The sequence below is a fragment of the Ambystoma mexicanum genome, chromosome 5q (assembly GCF_040938575.1).
Source record: "Ambystoma mexicanum isolate Mex_15411 chromosome 5q, UKY_AmexF1_1, whole genome shotgun sequence".
NCBI lineage: Eukaryota > Metazoa > Chordata > Amphibia > Caudata > Ambystomatidae > Ambystoma > Ambystoma mexicanum.
This window is the reverse complement of record NC_090933.1, coordinates 1265528050-1265547224: the sequence shown is the minus strand read 5'-3', so window position 1 is coordinate 1265547224 and position 19175 is coordinate 1265528050. Positions and strand designations below refer to the sequence as shown.

General features: G+C 45.3%; 1 protein-coding gene across 1 annotated transcript in view; it reads right to left on the bottom strand.

Moving 5' to 3' along the window:
- LOC138498006 (forkhead box protein H1-like) overlaps positions 1–19175 on the bottom strand; it is an 82981-nt gene that overhangs the window by 15483 nt on the left and 48323 nt on the right. The gene's annotated exons all lie outside the window — the stretch shown is intronic.

The window sequence follows — 19175 nt, the reverse complement described above, 5'->3', positions numbered from 1 at the left end:
CAACTCTGGACCTGGTGCTCCAGAACAATGACGGGGGACCCCGATAACTCACCGGTTCCCAGGGAGGAGGCACAAAGGGAAAGGGGGTGTAAAGCCTTGGAGGAAGCTTCCTTCCTCACTTGTAAACAGCCCCTGGAAACCCAGGAACCGGAAACAAAATCTCTTGCCCCTGAAAGTCTGCCTCCTAAGGAGCAGAGGGGGGGTAGGAGAAACAAAAGACCCAAACAGACTCAGGTTGAGGAGGAGGTACAGATCTTCCAATTTGAGGGAGAGGGATCCTCAGAAGATCCTGGGAAAAGGATCTTCTCCTTCAGAGAGGGGGGGGAACTCCTCCCAAAAAAAATGGGTCCCTAAGGATGCAAATCCAGACTGGGGAGATGTGGAGACTGAGCTACCGCCGCCCACCATCTCATCCCAGAACCAACAGCAAGAAAATCCCCTGGTTCAAGCCCATCCTGGTGACTGCCTCCAAAAAGGGGGGGGCGGCCCGGAACCTGAGCCAGGGGAACCCACAATGACTCTGATCTCCTGTTGCCAACTTTTTCTTTCAGATTCCCAAGGCTCTCCACAGAATTCTGCCCAAATCTCTTAGCTAGCGATGTCCAAAACCAGAAAGTTAGCCCACCAGTTGTCCAAAAATGTGCATTATCTGTGCCCCCTTGAGGAGAAGGAGGGAAGATACTATGCCCCGGTACAAGTACAGGGGCAGGGTACAATTTTGGCACTGGTGGACACTGGATCTCTGCTACCCTTCTGTCCAGAAGGGCCTTTGACGAACTGAATGCAGGAAGGGGAGAGAATTACCAAATTCCTCTCACCTCACTTCCTGGACAACTCCAGAACTTTGACGGGAAGGAAATTCCCGTCGAGGGGACGGCAGATGTGGACATTAAAATTGGGCGACACAAGTTGAAACACCCCGTCATAGTTGTGACTCCAGAGGGCACCACTTGTTTACTAGGGAATGACCTCCTGAGAAGGTTGTCACCGCTAATAGATTGTGTAAACAAGGTCCTCTGGACCCAGATTAGCCGACCAATAAAATTAAAACAGAGTGTCAACCATGTTAGTTTAAACAGCACATGCCACATGGTTGAACAAAAATCTGACCAAGTAGAATTCCACTTCCAGAATAACCAGATTCCAGACGTGACAGTAATAGCAGTAGGACAACAGACTGGTGATGGAGGGTCCTCTCTATTTCTGAAAATCAACCTTCCTTCCAGCCTAAAGTGGTATTCCACGCTGGAAGGAAATACTCTGAAATTCTTTACTAATCCACAATCAGAAACTCCCACTCCTATAGTCCAGAAAGATGTGAAATCAGCTCAGAGCCTGGCTGATATTCAGCAAATTGGAGAGCAGTTGTTCATCCCTGTTCAGTTAAATGATGGGAAGGACTCTGTTCTCGCTCGAGTGTGTGTGAACAACGGTAAGAGCTTCATCAGCGAAGCCATGTTCCGCCAACTCCCAAAAGATCCAGCCATTCCCACCTTCAAACTGATAGACAAATGGGAAATGGACCTTGAAGCGCCTAATTCCAAACATCTCCTGCCAAGCAGGTGTATGCTCAAAATCTCCATTGGCAACAAGAGCATAGTCCATAATTGTTGGGTCGGGCGAGACGTCACTGCCGCCTTTTACTTAGGCAGTGACATTCTCAATCGCTTTGCCATTAGTTTGGACCTAATCAACTTCAAAGCTTGGTCCCGATTAGCGGATAATCCCATGGGCTTTGATGATCCAGAAAAAGCATTTAGGTCAGCTCAATTGCTACCTTATGCAGTTGAAATTCAGATCAAAGAGGAAGTCACCATCCCGGAAAGGACCCGACAATTCTCCCTGGAAGTGAAAGTTAAAAGAGGACAACATTTGAAAAACCCTGATGCTTACATACATCTAAACGCTTCTCTCCAACAGCAAGGGTTGGGGGTAAACCCAACTCCATTAGTCAACATAGAACATGACACCATTCCAATAGAGGTGGATAACAGCGACTTAAAGAGTATTACTCTAGCCGCAGGCACCATTATTGGAATGGCGGTGGATGACCGACATTTTTCCACAGATTTAGGTAATGAACTGTTAGGGCCAATCCCCAAGGACTGCTTTGACAGTGACAGTGATGACAATACAACACCAGACAGGATTTTTACCCGGCACGGGGTGGAACTTCCTGGTGTACACTTCCTGCCCCTATGGTAAGGAAGATGTGACTTGTGACTTCAGGAGGGATGAGGTGATTTTCCAGGTCCATGAGGGCTGCCTTTCCCACCTGAAGCCTCCAGTCCAAATCACCACTCTGACCAGGGACTTCTCCACCCAGCTGGAGGAGGCCGCTGAAATAGCCAAACCAGAAGTCTTTCCAGGCTTCAGGCAGATGGTGGAAGAGAGAGTCAACCTAGCTGATGCATGTGTGACTCTGGAACAAAAGCAAAAGTTGAAACAAGTTTTCTTGGATTTCCAAGATCTCTTTGCGGTAGACTCATATGACTGTGGTCGCACCGACATCGGACTCCCTTCGGATACCTCAACTCCGGCAATAAATTCAACATTTTCCTACATAAGGCCATGCCCGACCTGGGTGCGAGGGGTAACCTGGCTTATGTAGATGATGTCCTCATCAAAAGTTCATCTGTGGAGGAACACATAGCGGAGATCCGTTATGTTCTGACGCAGTTGAGGGCCGCCGGAGCAAATCTTTCCTTTCAGAAAGCACAGTGGTGTAGAACCCGTGTTAATTTCTTGGGGCATGAGATTACTCCTCAGGGTCTCTGTCCCCAGGAAAAGAAAGTGGAAGCACTTCAGAAACTGAAGGACCCCACAACTCTGCGGGAACTAAGGAGCCTCCTTGGACTGACGAATTACAGCAGAAAGTTCATTGAGGGCTACGCAGAGATCACCAGACCCCTGATTCATCTCCTGAAGGGGGGGGTCAAGTGGGAATGGGGTCCAGAACAAGCCGAGGCAGTAAGACAACTCAAAAGAAGCCTCTCACAAGCGCCCTGCCTAGCTTACCCTGTCAGAAACAAGGAGTTCTTCCTGGAGACGGGGTTCTCTAATACGTGCTTGACGGCAGTATTATACCAAAAGCATGACACGGTCAATAAAGTAATCTCCTATGCGAGCAAAACTTTATCCTCTGTGGAGGAAAAATTCAACGATTGTGAGAAGGCACTCCTGGCAACGGTGTGGGCATTGAAGAATTACCGCCCGTTTATCCATGGGGAACATATCATAGTGGAGACTCCACACCAGCCTCTGCAATATCTCCAAAGTGACAGAATCTGGGCCGGAAATGTGAGTAATTCACGAATTACTTCCTGGATTCTGTCAATGCAAGGCTTTCCTGTGGAGGTCAGATATGGCCAAAACAAGAAGAGTCCCCTCGCGCAAGGTCTGGCTGACTTGCATGATTGTGCCAGAGAAAACTGTCTCGAGGACGAAAGTCAAAAAATGAAGGACAACACGGAGGCATACCTTAATTCCCCACACAAAGTCTTTGAAGAGGACAAGTGTGAGGGAATGCCCACTGTCTATGTGGATGGATGCTCTTACCATGTTGACAACAACGGGGAGAAAGAACTGGTGGCTGGCGTAGGGAATGCATGGGTGAAGGAGTTCCCAGAACCCTCCGCCGGATACAAAATTGGTCCCCGAAGTAGTCAGGTGGCAGAATTGATAGCTGTGCATCAGGCCATCCTCACTGCTGTCCAACATCAACTCCACAAACTGGTCATAATCACGATTCGGATTATGTACGGAACGGGTTCGTGGAGCACCTGGTTAATTGGAAAACCAGAGGCATGTTATGTGCTAATAACAAACCCTTGAAACATCGGAAGTTAATCCAAAACATTGATGATCTGGTCACATCGAATGGGATGACCATCTACTGGAAAAAGATCAAGGGTCATTCCAAAGTAGAGGGACCAGACAAAACTGGAAATGACTTAGCTGATCAGCTGGCCAAAACCGGGGCCATCCAAGGGTATCTAATAGAAATAGAGTCCCTGTTGGGGGAAATCCAGGTCACTGCTATCACTAGGTCTCAGACAAATGCTCACAATGATCTTTTAACTGCCCAATGGAGTAAGGAGACCCCTGATGCTGATTTGATTACCGCTCAGAAGGGGGATCCAATAATTGGTAAATTTTACCAACACATTGAGGACCCTGAGAACTTTCCCCTGACGGATACCGATTACAACGGGAAAGAGGACCTTAGAGTATTGATGAAATGTCCAAAAATGTTCCGGATCCAAGACGGTTTGCTGGTAAGGAAATCCAAAGCTGGCCACGATCAGTGGGTGGTTCCTACCTCATTCCAAAGCCTGATGTTAAGTCACGCCCATGATGCGGCCACCGCCGGTCATAGGGGGTTTCACACAACATTGGAAATCTTAAGAGAGGTTGCATACTGGCCACACATGGGGCAGGACCTCGACCAATACTTGAAGGGGTGTCTTGTGTGTGCACAATTTCAGCCATCATCCCTCACGCACCGTGCGCCTCTCCAAAAGAGGGGGATGACACTGTCATGGTCAGATTTACAAATCGACTTTGTAGGCCCCGTGATTCGCTCTGCTAGGGGGAATAAGTACATGTTGACTGTGACATGCTTGTTTACCAAGTGGGTGGAATGTCTCCCAGCCCCAAATTGCAAGGCAGAAACCACAGCTGCCCTGATGATTAACCACATCTTTTCCCGTTTTGGTCTACCTCAAAGGATTGAGTCAGACAGAGGTAGCCACTTCACCAGTGAAGTGATGACAAAGATGTGGGAGATACTGGGGGTCAAAAGGAAGTTGCATATTACTTACCGGCCAGCTTCTTCTGGGGCAGTAGAGAGATATAACCGAACCATTGTGAGCATATTAAAAAAGTTTGTGGCAGATTCTGGGCCAAGTTGGAATATCCGATTACCTCTGGTCCTAATGGCCATCAGATCTACCCCTTCATCTGCAACCAAAATGTCACCATTTGAGTTGATGACTGGACGCAAGATGGTGCTTCCTCAGCATTTGCTCTACAGGACCCAAGAGCAGACACTGATAAATGCTTCCACAACTCATGAGTATGTGGAGAATTTAAGGAAACACCTTCAACATGCTTTTGCTTATGCTCAGCGGAATCTAGAAAGATCAGCTGATAGCATGAAGACCCACTATGACCTGAAGACTTCCAGGAAGGAATATCAGGTGGGGGACCGGGTCTATCTATACAATTTCCAAAGGAACCAGGCCAAACAGCGAAAATTTTTGCCTACGTGGAAGGGACCCTTTGAGATTATAGACAAAATCTCCCCTGTGGCCTACAAGATCCGCATCCCCAAAGGCGGTTTGGCAGAGGGGGAAGACAAGTGGGTCCACATTAACCAGTTGAAGTGTTGCCATCCCAGGCACACTCTGCAACAACTGGAGGAATCCTCTGGAATCCTAGAGGGTACTGTCTCAGATTAATTCAGTTCTAACTTAAAATATCCTACATATCACCTATCAAATTCTGAGTTTTTCAATGTGGGTGTTTTCATTTTTGAATGCAAAAAGAAATGTGCATGTTCATATGTTTTGACTATAAATTTATATGCCAGCCCACTATATCAATGGTGGGGGAAAAATATCTATGAATAGGTATTGCCGCTCTTCCTTTGTCGTCCTAGGAGAAAGAAAACCTCGAGACTGGCCAGGGAGGACGATCCAGAGACTGGGAGCAGAAACGCGAGGGGCCCAGGGTACCGCCCAATATTCCCATCAGGACTGGCGAGGAGAACCGATCGATTAGTACCGGATGGAGGAAAAGATGCTGAACTGTGCCATCTATTGGAAGAAGATGAGGAAACATCCCAGATGTTGCGAGTTCCATCAGTGAAACAGAATGGCCATCGCAAGAGGGGGGCTTGTGGGATGTTTTTACCCATGCATCCGAGCCCTACCTCAAAAACTGTGCAGTACTGACATGGAAAACATCATGATGGCCAGAGCTTCCCAGAAAATGTACAGGGAAATGCATGAAGAATAGGCTGCCACTCTTTTTGCCGATGTTATGGGCACAGAAGGGCACTGCCTAAAACCATCATTGGACTACCCACACAGTAGTCTGAAACCATTGGGAATGGCAATGCTGATTGCCAAAAGCAACCTAGAATTGTGGGGAATTCATTTTCTTAAATCCCAAAAATGGTTGCAGTACCAGTACTCACCACTATCAGAAAGCCGGCGTTTTAAAACAACACCAGATTTTTTTTTAGTGTAAAACTGAATAGATGAACCCAAAGCAGGCCAAAGAAAGGCTTACTGAGAGGTGGATCCAATGTAAAGTTATATTCTGAAGTGACTTGAAGGTTTATAACAAGACTGGCTGAGCTGTGGATTTCAGCAGTTTAAGTAAATTTGGACTGAAAGACACTAAAAAAATCTAAATGTTTAAAAGAAATGAGTGACCTACTTTTGAGTGTCACATAGGTTGCAATTGTTTTAATGTCATAGTTTTAAACTTAGAATCAGCATTCTAGCTGCATATGTAAACATTGCCTTGACTTAAACTGGGTAACAAAAAGTGACATTAGCTGGGGCCTGGCTTAAGGAACTGAATTCTGACCACCTGCTACCCCAGACAGGAGCTGAGACTTGCACAACTGCTGTGTTCCCAGGCCTACCTGCCTTTTGCTGCTCCCACCAAAAGGGATATGGCACTTCTCTGATTGGATTACCAAGGGACTGCTAGAGGCTAAACATAGGACCCAAGCAGAGGGTTTATGGAAGTGGCCATAAATGGCTTCCTCTTGAACAATGGGCCTTCCAGGGCCCAGGCAGATGGTTTATTGCAGGGGTAATAAAAATGGCTTCCTCTTGGCAGAAACTGGGAAGGGGAGAAACTGGAGACAGAGGCTGAGCTTGAAGAAAGTGGAAAGACTGGTTTCTGTACCATGTGACCTGAAAAGACACACCCCTGTAGCCAGAATATGGTTTTAGAAAAAGATGAATAACTCATAGTACGGACTTGTCATAATTATTTAAATGATACCATAATTCTTGTGATTTTTCTGCCCACATTTTAAGAGGTTTTTAGAACCGGTGGCATGATCTGGGGGCAAACTAGCAGTTAAGAGGGTATTACTTAAAATGTATGCATGTTAAAAATCTGACACTTCATCAAGTAATGTCCATACTCCTTGCGCACATGTGTATAAATTTGGGGTAATGTCCAATATTACGAAATCAGTTAAAAAGTGCAAATGTTGCCATTTCTGAATGCAAGCTCCCAGGAAGAGCAGATTTGGACAGGGTATACCTCCTGTGATATGTGATGGGTGCATGTAATTTTAAACAAATGTGCACCTGTGCAAATATGTCTTTTGGGTCAAAATATAGATTGTGTGTAATTTGACAGGGGTGGGTTCTCTGTATCATAAACAGACCTCATCATGATGACACTTCATTTCATTCCCCCAATCAAGGGGAAGAGGATGACGTGGCCAATGACAAGTGGAGAGGGGTAGAGCTTAGTGATGCTGCACACACACCCACTTTCAAAACACATAAAAGCAGACAGTCAGGACAGATAGGGACATTCAATTCCATTTGCTGCAACGCGCTCTGCCGGACCATACCACATCCAGAGATCCAGACTTCAAATCCATCAATCTCCAGAATCCAGAGAGGCTAGACCAGCAGAGCAGAGCTGACCCAGACCCCTGTTAGCAGAACCAGAGAGCTGACCCAGATCACTGTGAAGTGCCGATACCAGACCAGAGTCCAGTCTAAAACCTGACCAGATCCGTGGCGAGGCCCATCTATTTCAAAAATATATTGTGAGTACCCAGCAAGACTGTGCAGAACCAATCTCTTAGATTAAAATAGATTGAATTAATTATTTTAACTAAGTAGAACTGCCTCCTAACTGTCACCTGTCATTTGTAAAGCTGTCACCTGTCATTTTCTAGTTGCTAGCTGTCACTTGTCTTATTGAACTTTAAAATTTCAAATCTGAAAAACGACCTTTACCATATCGCTCATATCTCTGTGACCGTTTGTCCTAGAGACTTGTAGTAACTTTCCTCTGAAAGCTTAGAATCTCAACTTTTCAACGAACCTAGAACCGCATTCCGATTCCCTATACTTTTGCCGCAATCGCGTGTGAAAACAGAAGCTTCCTTAGTTTCCTTGCTAAAAATTCGTTTGCCTCTTAAGAACCATCCCTGAATCATTGCTAGAGTGAGCCTGGACTAATATTAACTTGATACCACTCACCCTGAACCTCAAGAGGGAATTAAAAGCATTTTAGCATATTTTTCACTTCATTGCCAGCACATGTAAAAGCATTTTGGGCCTGTGTTCCAACTTCTGTGGTCTAAGCTTGCTGGGGTGAACTGAATTACATTTGATTGCATTTCTGAGAACTGTGTGCTTTCCTTCCATTTCCTTGCATTGCATAAAAGGGGGGAGAGGATTGCCAGAGAAAAGTGATTACATTGTTTGCTTTATATTGAGTATTTTCTGTATTGCATTTTTCATTCAACATTACATCCATCTGAACTTATATAAAGTATTCTCTACCACCTTATTCTTCTGTTCCTATTCACAAGTGTGCTAGTGCCAGACTATCCATGATGGATTACTGATCAGATTAAGTGTGATATCCAATTATTAATTTATTATAAAGTGTGATATATATCTATATTGTTCAAATTCTCAAATAAACCTTTTAAATTGCAAAACAGAACTACTTCTTGGCTCAGTGGGGTCAGGGGGATTCCTAGAGAGGGGTGTTATATAGGGGTAGTCATCCAGAACAAATGAACTGGACATAAAGATATATCAATAAGGGTTTCCATTCAGTATCCCAGACTAGGCATTGACTTAGCTGTAGTGTTGAATTGAATCCTCTTACAGTCTGGCATGGATTCACATGCGAACCCTCCCGCCTACCCCTCTGCGGCTCTTCACTTGGTCATACTGCCACTTCATGTGCTACCAAATCTGAAGATGGCTGCCAGAGGCGGGGCTTAGGTAGAGGGCAGTCATTGGCTGTGGTCAGTATGACGCAGAGATCAGTTATTGGTTACTACTACGAAAGACAGATCAGAAACAAAACTGATACTGGTTTTTTCTTTACCGAGGATTCCCAGCCTGACGACGGGGAATATTCATGAGCATGTGAATCCATGCCAGACCCATGCTGGAAAACAACAGTTACAGGTAAGTAACTTGTTCCTTACTTGTGTCAATCAATTGGTCCGACTGACAAATGTATAGATATTTTTCATATACACTGTCTAAGTGTAATTTGTGGTTTGTTACTCTGTGTGTGCGCTCATTGGAGGGTTCTGATCACTCTAACACCTCCTGAGACTTCGTCTTGACCGCCTGCCAAGCTACCTAGATTGGTTTGGCTTGTCCAGAAGGTTCCCCTGTCTCACTAAACCAAGGGTGGCATCCTAAACTTCTGCCCACCAGGTCAGAGTTTAGAAATCCATCATAATAGTGTGTACATGCAACAACATGGCTTTGGACACTACAGTTGGTATATTCCGTTTTTGCCCTGGTTTTAAAGCAGAATGTGGTTGATTTTTGTAAACACTGATCCTCACGGGTAAAGCTTTGGGAGACTTCCTGCTGGATATTCATGGCGAAAAAGGCCTTCTACGTTTGCTTACTTTAAGGAGCAGTATTTAAGTCAGTCTGAGTTTTCAGAGGTAGATTTACAGTTAAAAGGGAAGTATGAAGCCTTTTGGTCTGACAATACACACCCCTAAGGAAGGTGCTGGTGGGCAAGTGGGGGATCCTTTGTCTCTGGGTAATCCAAAAGGTACAAGATCGGCTGGCTAATAGATGCTAATACTTGCACTCTAGCTGGATACAGAGGGGTTCCTTTCGCTCACTGCAAGGCAATCAGAAAGTACAGAAAGTTTGGCCAGTCTTTGCAGAAATTCATGTGTCGAGCATGGTGAAGACGCAAGCAGAGAAACTGCGTACCCATTTGACTCTGGAGTACAATGGGTTGTGAGTTTTTCATCACTTTACACTTTCACAAATGTTGTCTATTTCTTTTGGGTCTTACTCCCCAATATCAGTCCATCTCTTTCCCCTGTGCTGTGCTTTGGCTTTTGTATCTCAAGCAGGTTGGTGGAAAAGGAGGATTTCCGATGGGTTTGGTGTATTGCCGATTGGTCAACTTGCTTTTGGACAACAGATCGCAAATGTATCATCGATACATGTACATTTCTTCTACCGTTAAAGATGGCCGCTTTACTTTTTTGCAATACATATTTTTACCATTTTCCAAAAAAGAAAAACGGAACAATTCAATTCTTCTCTGTGAGTATTTTTTAAAGGGCAATGGATGAATACCATTTATGAATAAGAATGTGAAGGGTTGATAGCAATGTTTTATGGAAAAAAGCACACTGGTCAAAATTGTACTGGCATTTAAAAGTCAGGTGCGTTTATGAAAGTGTTGGTTGATTACTGGCTCCCTAAGTAAGTTCTAACCAGAACATGGTGCGATGAGAAATAGTGTTCAAAATTGTAACCAAAAACAAGACGAGCAGTTACATGCCCCTGCAGGAAATCCCACCCCTTACCTCCTATATGTTGGAAGCCTGATATTGTGCATGCTTAACACCAGCAGTTGTGCCAATTCCGCAGCAAGTATTCGAAAGAAGGTATCCTCTGAGAAAAACCTATCAAATGTATCGCCAAAGAGACGACAATCTGAGGGAGGAACTCCCTGAAGGAATATGAAAAAGGGTGAAAGAGAAGCCAGAGACGAGCGTGACGCATTGAGAATATTGGCTGAAAAGAATGTATGGATCTTGCAGAAACTGATAACAAAGTGAAGAATTGAGTAAACTTTAATATGTGAAGTGCTATAGAAATGCAACCGTTCAATGATTGTACAGACGCTGAAATGCAAGTAGACTAAGTGATCATAGAAGCTGGCTATACATAGTGAATAGACTGCAGGCGAAGCTGCCATTGTATAGAAGCTGGACATCGATGTCATGAATTTAGTAAGCCAGGACCCATGGAGAGAAAAGGCGTGAACTGTGTCGCAGCAAGAATAAGCTGATATCGTGGAACGAATGGCGAGGCTGTTTGGCCTTGTATCAAAGCCGAAGCGGCCAAGGTCGGTTACTGAAGACAGTAAACACGAGAAGCTGAATCATCCCTTGTTAAAGTACAAAGAAAGAACACCAAGTTTGCCAGGTTTTATTCAAGACATTTAAATGCTGCAGGATGGACCAAATCGTGGTCTCCTGTCACACAAGCCAAGGATGGAAATAGAGTTGAGGGTGGAGTCCTAGAACAACAATAGGGAGTGCTCACCCTCCCATATATTCCCAGAGACAAGAACTTTGCAAGGCCAAGTTCAAAGACAATCTCCATGCCAGAAGGCATGGGTGATGAGATGTTGGGCTAATTTGGCGGGGAGGTAAAGTCAAGTCCACCTCCTGGTACCTCGGTCTGAGCTTACATGCTGCCAAGTGAACCAAATGTTCCAGACATGGCACAAGCATGCCAACCAATTATAGAGGGCCTTATAGTTTAAGAACCAATGATATACTGTGTACTTAATAGTGTTGAGGATTATAGGTTTTAGAGGTAGGCATAAGTTGTCCACCTGACAGACAGCCAATTACAATCCCAGCGCTTATAGAAAGTATACTTAGATGTTCCCCTTGAACGTATCACAATCCCTCGTAGGTTATTCTTACTTACCACATAGTAGGACGTCACGTCCGACGTATTTTTTGCATATACAGATGTTTTTATGAGAAAGGCACAGAGCTCGAGCGAACGTCCGTTGATGTCTGTTGTAACTACCTGTTTTAGAGACTTGTTAATAAAACAGCACCTTTGCCATCTTCCCGAGCTGGTTAGATTATTTTGTTATTCTGCATCCCCATCCATTGCATGAACATTGCTAAAATGGCCATATGCTCAATTGGAAAAAGAATGTTAAAAAAGGCTCATGAAAAAAAAGTCAACTTCTACAGAAAGTGCATTGGTCCAGACCAAATCTTTTGGGATCTTGCAATATGTTCTACACAATCTGGTGAAATCCCACGGGAGCACACAGACCACATGTTTTGTCCAGGGTACAAACAGACTATGTTGCTGCACCAAAACAAAGAATCTCATTATCTTCTGCATGCTCCTGCCAGCCTTACTGACTGTTGCAGCACCTAGCATGTGTTTTATCTGCAACAATCGCTGGATAAACCGATACCGAGTTCTACCTAGTCCTCTGTAGTGATCGTCCACTAAGCAAAACCAAACCCTGGTGCCACGTTTCCTATCAGCACATGCACCATCAAAGCCAGTATATGTTCCCAACACGTACCCTACCAAATCCAGCCCAGGCACATGTCACACCTATTGTACGATTGCTTCCAACCAACACATACCACACTTAATGGACAACTGACACAACACAACCCTTGCACTCAAAAGAAGAACCATTTTCCAATCCGATCAACCCAAATTTAAAACAACAAAAACACTTAGTAAGTAGGGGACATGTGAAGAGTACAGCCAACAACATACTCTACTTACACAGTAGAAGAATTGGACATGTATGTTGTCCGCACACCAACATGTACTTTCATCCTTGCACCATTTTAACAGACATTCAGCCTCGGGTTATAGTTATTAAAAAAGACCCACATTGGTCAAACATAATAAAATAAAACCGGAGAATAAAAAAGGCAAGGGGGATACAGGGTGCAGAAAATGGCAGTGGCGACTGAGAAAGTAAATTGCGCAGGGAAGAAATGTCGAGGGCTTCGGGAGTAAGGGAGTAAACGTTTCAGGAGGTATAATTCTTGATGCCCATGAAGCGCTGAGTTTAACTGTCCTTAAGTCACTCATAAGGGACTGTTCGTAGGATGCCCAACATTTATGGGATCAGAGGGGCTGAAGCCTGCATCGAAGCAAAGCATTTCTCTTTTTGGAGGATTTGGCATCCAGGAATACTCAATCGCTCGCGTGCGCGCATGCTTTGGGGTAGCGTGCTTGGTATCCTAGGATCTATTTTCAGGCATATAAGGAGAACAAGCTTTATTTCATGGAGAGGATTTGTTGGATTATAGTTCTTGGATGTGGCTGTCCTCTTTATTCATGCATAAATCTTGCCTTTCATTAGGTCAGGTACATGGTACAGGTCTGGCATGGTTGAATATTTTATAGGGTTATCAACCTTTGATTGATCCCTTCTTCTTTCTTTGTGCAGCAGCTCGCTTTAGGCCTTGGGTTTTAGAAAGTAGACTCTGAAGAAATGTCATGTCGTATTTGGTATTGCCTTTGTCAGTTGAGGCCATATTCTGTGTAATGTATTGGGAAAGGCTGATCATATTTTGGGTACCTCCGGATTAGGTCCAGAAGGTTTTTAGTTTCTTTTAAATTTAAATCACAGAGAGCACTCTGTAGTTTGCAGTCAAATTTTCATTTCTGCTGTGATTAGTCTGTTGCCTAGGACATAATTGGTCCGTTTCAGTGCATTTGCTAATTGTGTCACAAATAGTTATACATGAGCGTTATGGACTTATGTCATTTAACCCACTGCCCCCTTCGGTTCAACCAACGTCATCCCCCACATATGTATCCTGAGAACATTTAACGCTTCACCCATAGAACTGAGTTATTTACATAGAGGCATTTGGACTGAAAGGATGTCTATTTTGGACTCATCTTTGGTACTCTCAAGCAGGTTTTCTGGGAGATACTTGGTGCAGAGTTTGAAGAATAGTAGGCCAATACGGTCCCACTGGCTTGAAATTACTATTTTTTTCTGATTGGTTGTCAGTTTATGGAAAAATCTGATTTAAGCTAGTCTCCTCCATAGTTCCTGTATTAGTATGATTGCGGGAGGATGGATTGCCGTTTCCTCGAGTTACACCCACAGCTTTTCCCTGCTTATTAAACTGAAGCAGGAGGACAGGCCTGAGAATGCCTCCTACATTTGCCCACCAGCACTTGCTATCCACACCCTGGATCTTGGCAGAGACTTTTTGCTCCCACCATCCAATTCTGTAGTTTGGGTGAACATTTTGCCATTCACATCAATCAAGCCAGTTCAACGATGGGAGGTGTGAATCTGAATTTTCCCTTTTTTAGAGAACAGGACAATGAAGCGGTTATTCCAAATGAAGGTGCATTACAACAAACTGCATCCCTGTTTGATTATATGTAGGTGACCTACGACACATGGTAAAAAATCTAGTGTTCTAAGTCTTGAAAGTAGCACAATCTATAGGACAGGATCATACGTTGTCACATTTCAAGTGCCAAATATAATTAACTAGTCCCGACTTCTAGGCTTCATCATTTTGCATTCTGGAACTTGTAGTCTGCACTTATAATCTGTCCAAAAATGTAAAAGGCTGTGCACTAAAAACAAAGAATGCATGAGATTTTTTGTATGGGCAGGGATGGATTGGGACCCAAAACAGGCACTGGATATAATTGTCAAAGTAGCCCCATATTACACATTTTGAGCAAGGCTAACCCTTTTCATACGAGTTCCTTATAGGCCAGTTCACCACTGTGTATGGAATTAATTTATAAACCACAGCCCTATCTGGGAAGCAATGAAGCGATTTACATACTGGATGCTGAAGGTGGTCACAAGTGGGGTGCGGGATAGCAGGGGTAGCTGGAGCTGGTAGGGGGAGCTCCAGAGGGAGGAGAAGTAGGGTTTCGGGGAACTATCAGGAAGAGGTTCTTTGAAGAGTAGGGTTTTCAGGTACTTCCAAAGTTTTAGAATGGAGGGGGACAGTGTTTGAGCTGATACCTTGTTCCAAATATGGAGTGCATAACAGGAAAACACCTGTTTCCAAGTGCCGTCCCGCCTCCCCCCCCCCTGAAGTTCCAGGTTTACAGTCTGGCAATATTTTGACTTCTGGTGGGGAGTTGGCCCGGGGGATGGTGGGTTTTTGTCCAAAGATTGACTACAGAGACTGTGCCTACTCACAATACAGTTTCCTCTTGGTGTCTGAGAAATTGCCTACCGGATGTAAAAAAACAAGTTACTTACCAACTGGTAACGTTCTTTCGACTGGATGTTCCTCCAACGTATTCCACATCTTTGACAGCTGTGGATATTACATGTCAAAGATGAGGAATACGTTGGAGGAACATCCAGCCGAAAAAACGTTACCAGTTAGTAAGTAACTTGTTCTTCTTTGCACTCTGAAAGAAACTATATTTTAAAGTGACACTAGTTACACTATGTTCTCTCGGTTTGCAAAGTTTTACTCAACCCCCGATACATAACCTACTGTATTTTCTCCTCTAGCTAAAACATAATCCAATCTTTTGCATTTCTGCTGCGTTTAAATAACTAGACCTTTTTCCCCACTCTCCTAGGAAAGTTTAATCTGGGTGTTTTGCATGGCAGCAGTGTTTAAAAACTAGGCGTTTCTTCCATACATTTAGGAAAGCCAAATCTGATCTGCATTACGGAAACTGTGGTATTGTTGTTAACTGTGTCTCATTGGGCTCTCTCCCCCTCTCTAGGATGCTTCTTCTGCATGTTCCCTACTGTGTGAATCCCCCCTCACACACTGCGTTGCCTGGGCTGAGCTGCGCTGGGCTGTGTCTCCTCACACCCTCTTATGGTGCTTTCTGTTTCCCCATCTTCTCAAACTGCTACTCTAACTCCTATCCTATCCCTCTCACTAAGTCGGGAAGTAACAAGTTCAAGAGGGACATCCTGGTCTCCAACCCAGGCCACCCTATCGTGGATACCTACATCAGTTCTTCTGCCAGACAGACTTTTACTTATACCTCTTTGTCGTCCCCTCACCTGACCTATAGACCCGGGATATGGTCTCATAATTCTCTGACCTATGGACTATATATTTATAATCATATTCTCATATTCATTTTCTCTCTCTCTCTCTCTCTCTCTCTCTCTCTCTCTCTCTCTCTCTCTCTCTCTCTCTCTCTCTCTTTTCTCCTCCCCCCTCCCCACTCCTTCCTTCCTCCTCTCCCATTATTGTTAGTATTTGTACAGCACCATCTTGGACCAGGGCCCTGAGCCCAATCTGCTCCGTTTTGATAGGCATCTCCCACATTTGATCAACTTCCTTCTCCTGCTGCTTCTCCTACCACCTCTCGGGCTCCTCTGCCTCCTCCGCCTCCTCCTCCTTGCTCCTTTCTGACCACTATGCTAACTCCTTTGCCCACACTCGGGAGGGTTGTGGGTGGGTCACCTCCTCCACTGGGTCTACCTCAAGCCTGTACCCACTCAGGAAGTCTTTCAAATGTGGCAGCCTGATCCATGTCACTAATCTTAACTCTGACATCTGCCACATCCTCGGAAAATTGACCAGGATGTCCCCGCTCTCACCGAAACATTGCACATGGCCAGATTTGTCATGGGTTTTGACACACTCCTCCATGATAGCTACAAGATCTGCTCCGATACCAGAACCAACGACACAGAGGTGGAGTAGCTCTGATCTTTCCAGAGTGGATCCCTGCTTTAAGCAGGACTACTCCTCCTTTGAATGCCTGGTCTGCAGGATCTCTATCTCTCCCGGCCTCTCGCTAACTGTGGCCACCATCTACAGGACACCTGGTCAGGTTGCCCTATTCCTCAGAGTGGGCTGACTGCTCTTCTTCTCTCCTTGCCTCTACCTCTCAACTTCTCCTCCTCAACATCCACCTGGATGCTTCTAATCCCTCCTCTGGGCTCTTCTGCAACCTCTGCAACACTCTCTCTCTCTCCATTCTATCCTCTGGCCTGACACATCTTGGATGTTCTCATCTCCTTAGACACCCTCCTATCTAACCCTCTCACCACTCTTCTCTCTTGGACTGAACTTTCTGCTTTCCTCTCACCTGAAACTCTGTCTCTCAGACAAAGCCCACCCCAGCACTGCCTCCTACCATCTCGGTCATTCGGACAATGAAGCGTGCATCAGTGGATCCCTTTGCTGCTACCTTCTCTGCACCCCCTACTCCTGCGGCTGACTTGCACTCTGATACAGCACTCTCTTACCTGCATCTTTCTATCCCCTACACTCTGGACGTCCTTGCCCAGGTCATGAGAATCCGCCTGAAGCCTAGCTCCAAGTGAAACTCGTTCTAAGTCTCTTGGGCCCCTTCTGGCCGTCTCTGCTTCTCCTCCTCCTTTCTCCTCTTTCTCCCTGACATCACCTGTCGAGGTTTCTAGACAAGTCCGATCTATGAAAGTGCTGTCCAAACAGGTGCTCCTCTAGAACCATCAAGGACTACATCGACACCTTCGCTCCAGCCTTGGACGATTTCTGCAATCACTCTTACGCCACTGGATCTATCTCCACTCTCGTTCACCCCTCCTCACAAAGCCTTCGGCCGATCTGAAGAGGAGGGGGGGGTTGGGGTCCCCATGACACCCCTGCGCCCCCCAAATTCATGACTAGACGAAAGGCCAGAAATTCTTGCAGCCACCCATCTTATTTTGGATGGATCCAGAGTGCACCAATGATTGACATGTACACAGAAAATTATCCTCTCAGCCAACCATACAGACTGAATCCAGTACATATTTTCACAGGTATAGGAGAAGAAACAGATTATTGACGGAAAGAAAAATCCTGATGCACAGCCTCGACTAAAGCACCGTGAAGCCACGGTGCTGATGTCATTCGTGACACCACGACATAGCAGCGTTAGACATGAAGCACACGCAGTCCTGCACACCACACACCCGTATACATGAGTAACATGCATGTACAGTTCTATAGCTAGAGGACAGATACATAACGTCTATGCTTTTATTATTTTTTCATTAGCCAAATGCAGTAACGCAAAAACGCAAGGCACAAGAGATCCTGAGCAAGCTTGCTGATGCTTAACGCAAATAACCCTATGGGACTACAGGTGTATATATATGCAACCCGATAGGACCAAGTGTGACTAACATAAGAACCTAGCATGACATGGACAATGTAGAAACCCATTGTATGGTTTAGGAAAATTACAGCATGCATCAAGTCACTGAACAAGAGACGAGCCGACTCAGGCCGCACAGAGCGTAAGACGTGCAAGACAGGCCTACAGCCAAGGTCAGTGATACAAGGACACATTCCAATCTCCAGATGACAAGGGGACTAGCTGCAGAGAAACTGAATAAATCCACCTCAGAAGATTAGCCACTCTTGCCACTGTTCATTTCACAACCTTACTGTTCATGGCCTGTAAGAATGTCATTGTATTTTCCCCTTGTTCCCTCCCTTGCCTTAAAGCACTTTGAAACACATTGTGTATAGGCGCTATATAAATAAACTATCATATCATATGCGCAATTCAGGATTGGTGCAACTCCAAAGATCTCTGTCTTAATGCCAGTAAAAGAGATTCTTCTCATTGTGACCCCCCTTTCCACCTTCCCCCTCCACTCGTGCTGCCCTCCTTGGACCCCTCTTCCTCCACCTTCCTGTGAGGCAAAAAACCTTGGTGTCATCTTCAACTCCACTCTCTTCTTCGCTCCTCGCATCTCAGACCTTGCCAAGAAGTCCCACTTCCAGCTGCACCTCCTCAGAGGTATTCTTCCTTTTCTCACTTTCTCCAGAGCCCTGGTTCTCTCTAGGCTGGACTACTGCAACAGCCTCTTTTATCAATCTGCCTTCCTCTACTCTCCGTCCTCTGCAACTTATCCAGAACAGGACTGAAAGACTTATCCTTGGCCTCAAGAACAAGGACCCTATCTCTCCAGTACTGAAATCTCTCCACTGGCTCCCCATGGCTGCAAGGATCAAGTTCAAGTCCATCTGCATCGTCCACAAGGCATTTTGGGGCCTCGGCCCGTATTACATCCATCTCTCTTCTAAAATACCTTCCTTCTCGAACCCTTCGCTCAACTACCTGCAACTCTCTGAGGGTTAGAGGTTTGCTAAGCAGAGAGTAGGGGGTAGATATCTCTTCTGCAGGTGCCTCCCTCTGGGATGCCCTCCCTGTCCCTCTGAAACCTGAGCCGGAACACCAGAAGTTTCGGAAGCAGCTCAAAACCTTCCTATTCTACTCCACTTTCTCCCTCACCCTCCCCTGCTGACCTACCCGCCTGCTGCACCGACTGGTTGCTTGGCTACCCTCTGAGAATGAGGGGTACCAGGTTCCTCCATGATCAGTCTCCCTGCACTGCATCCGGGCCACCGCATACTTAGGGGCTGTAACTGGAACCTC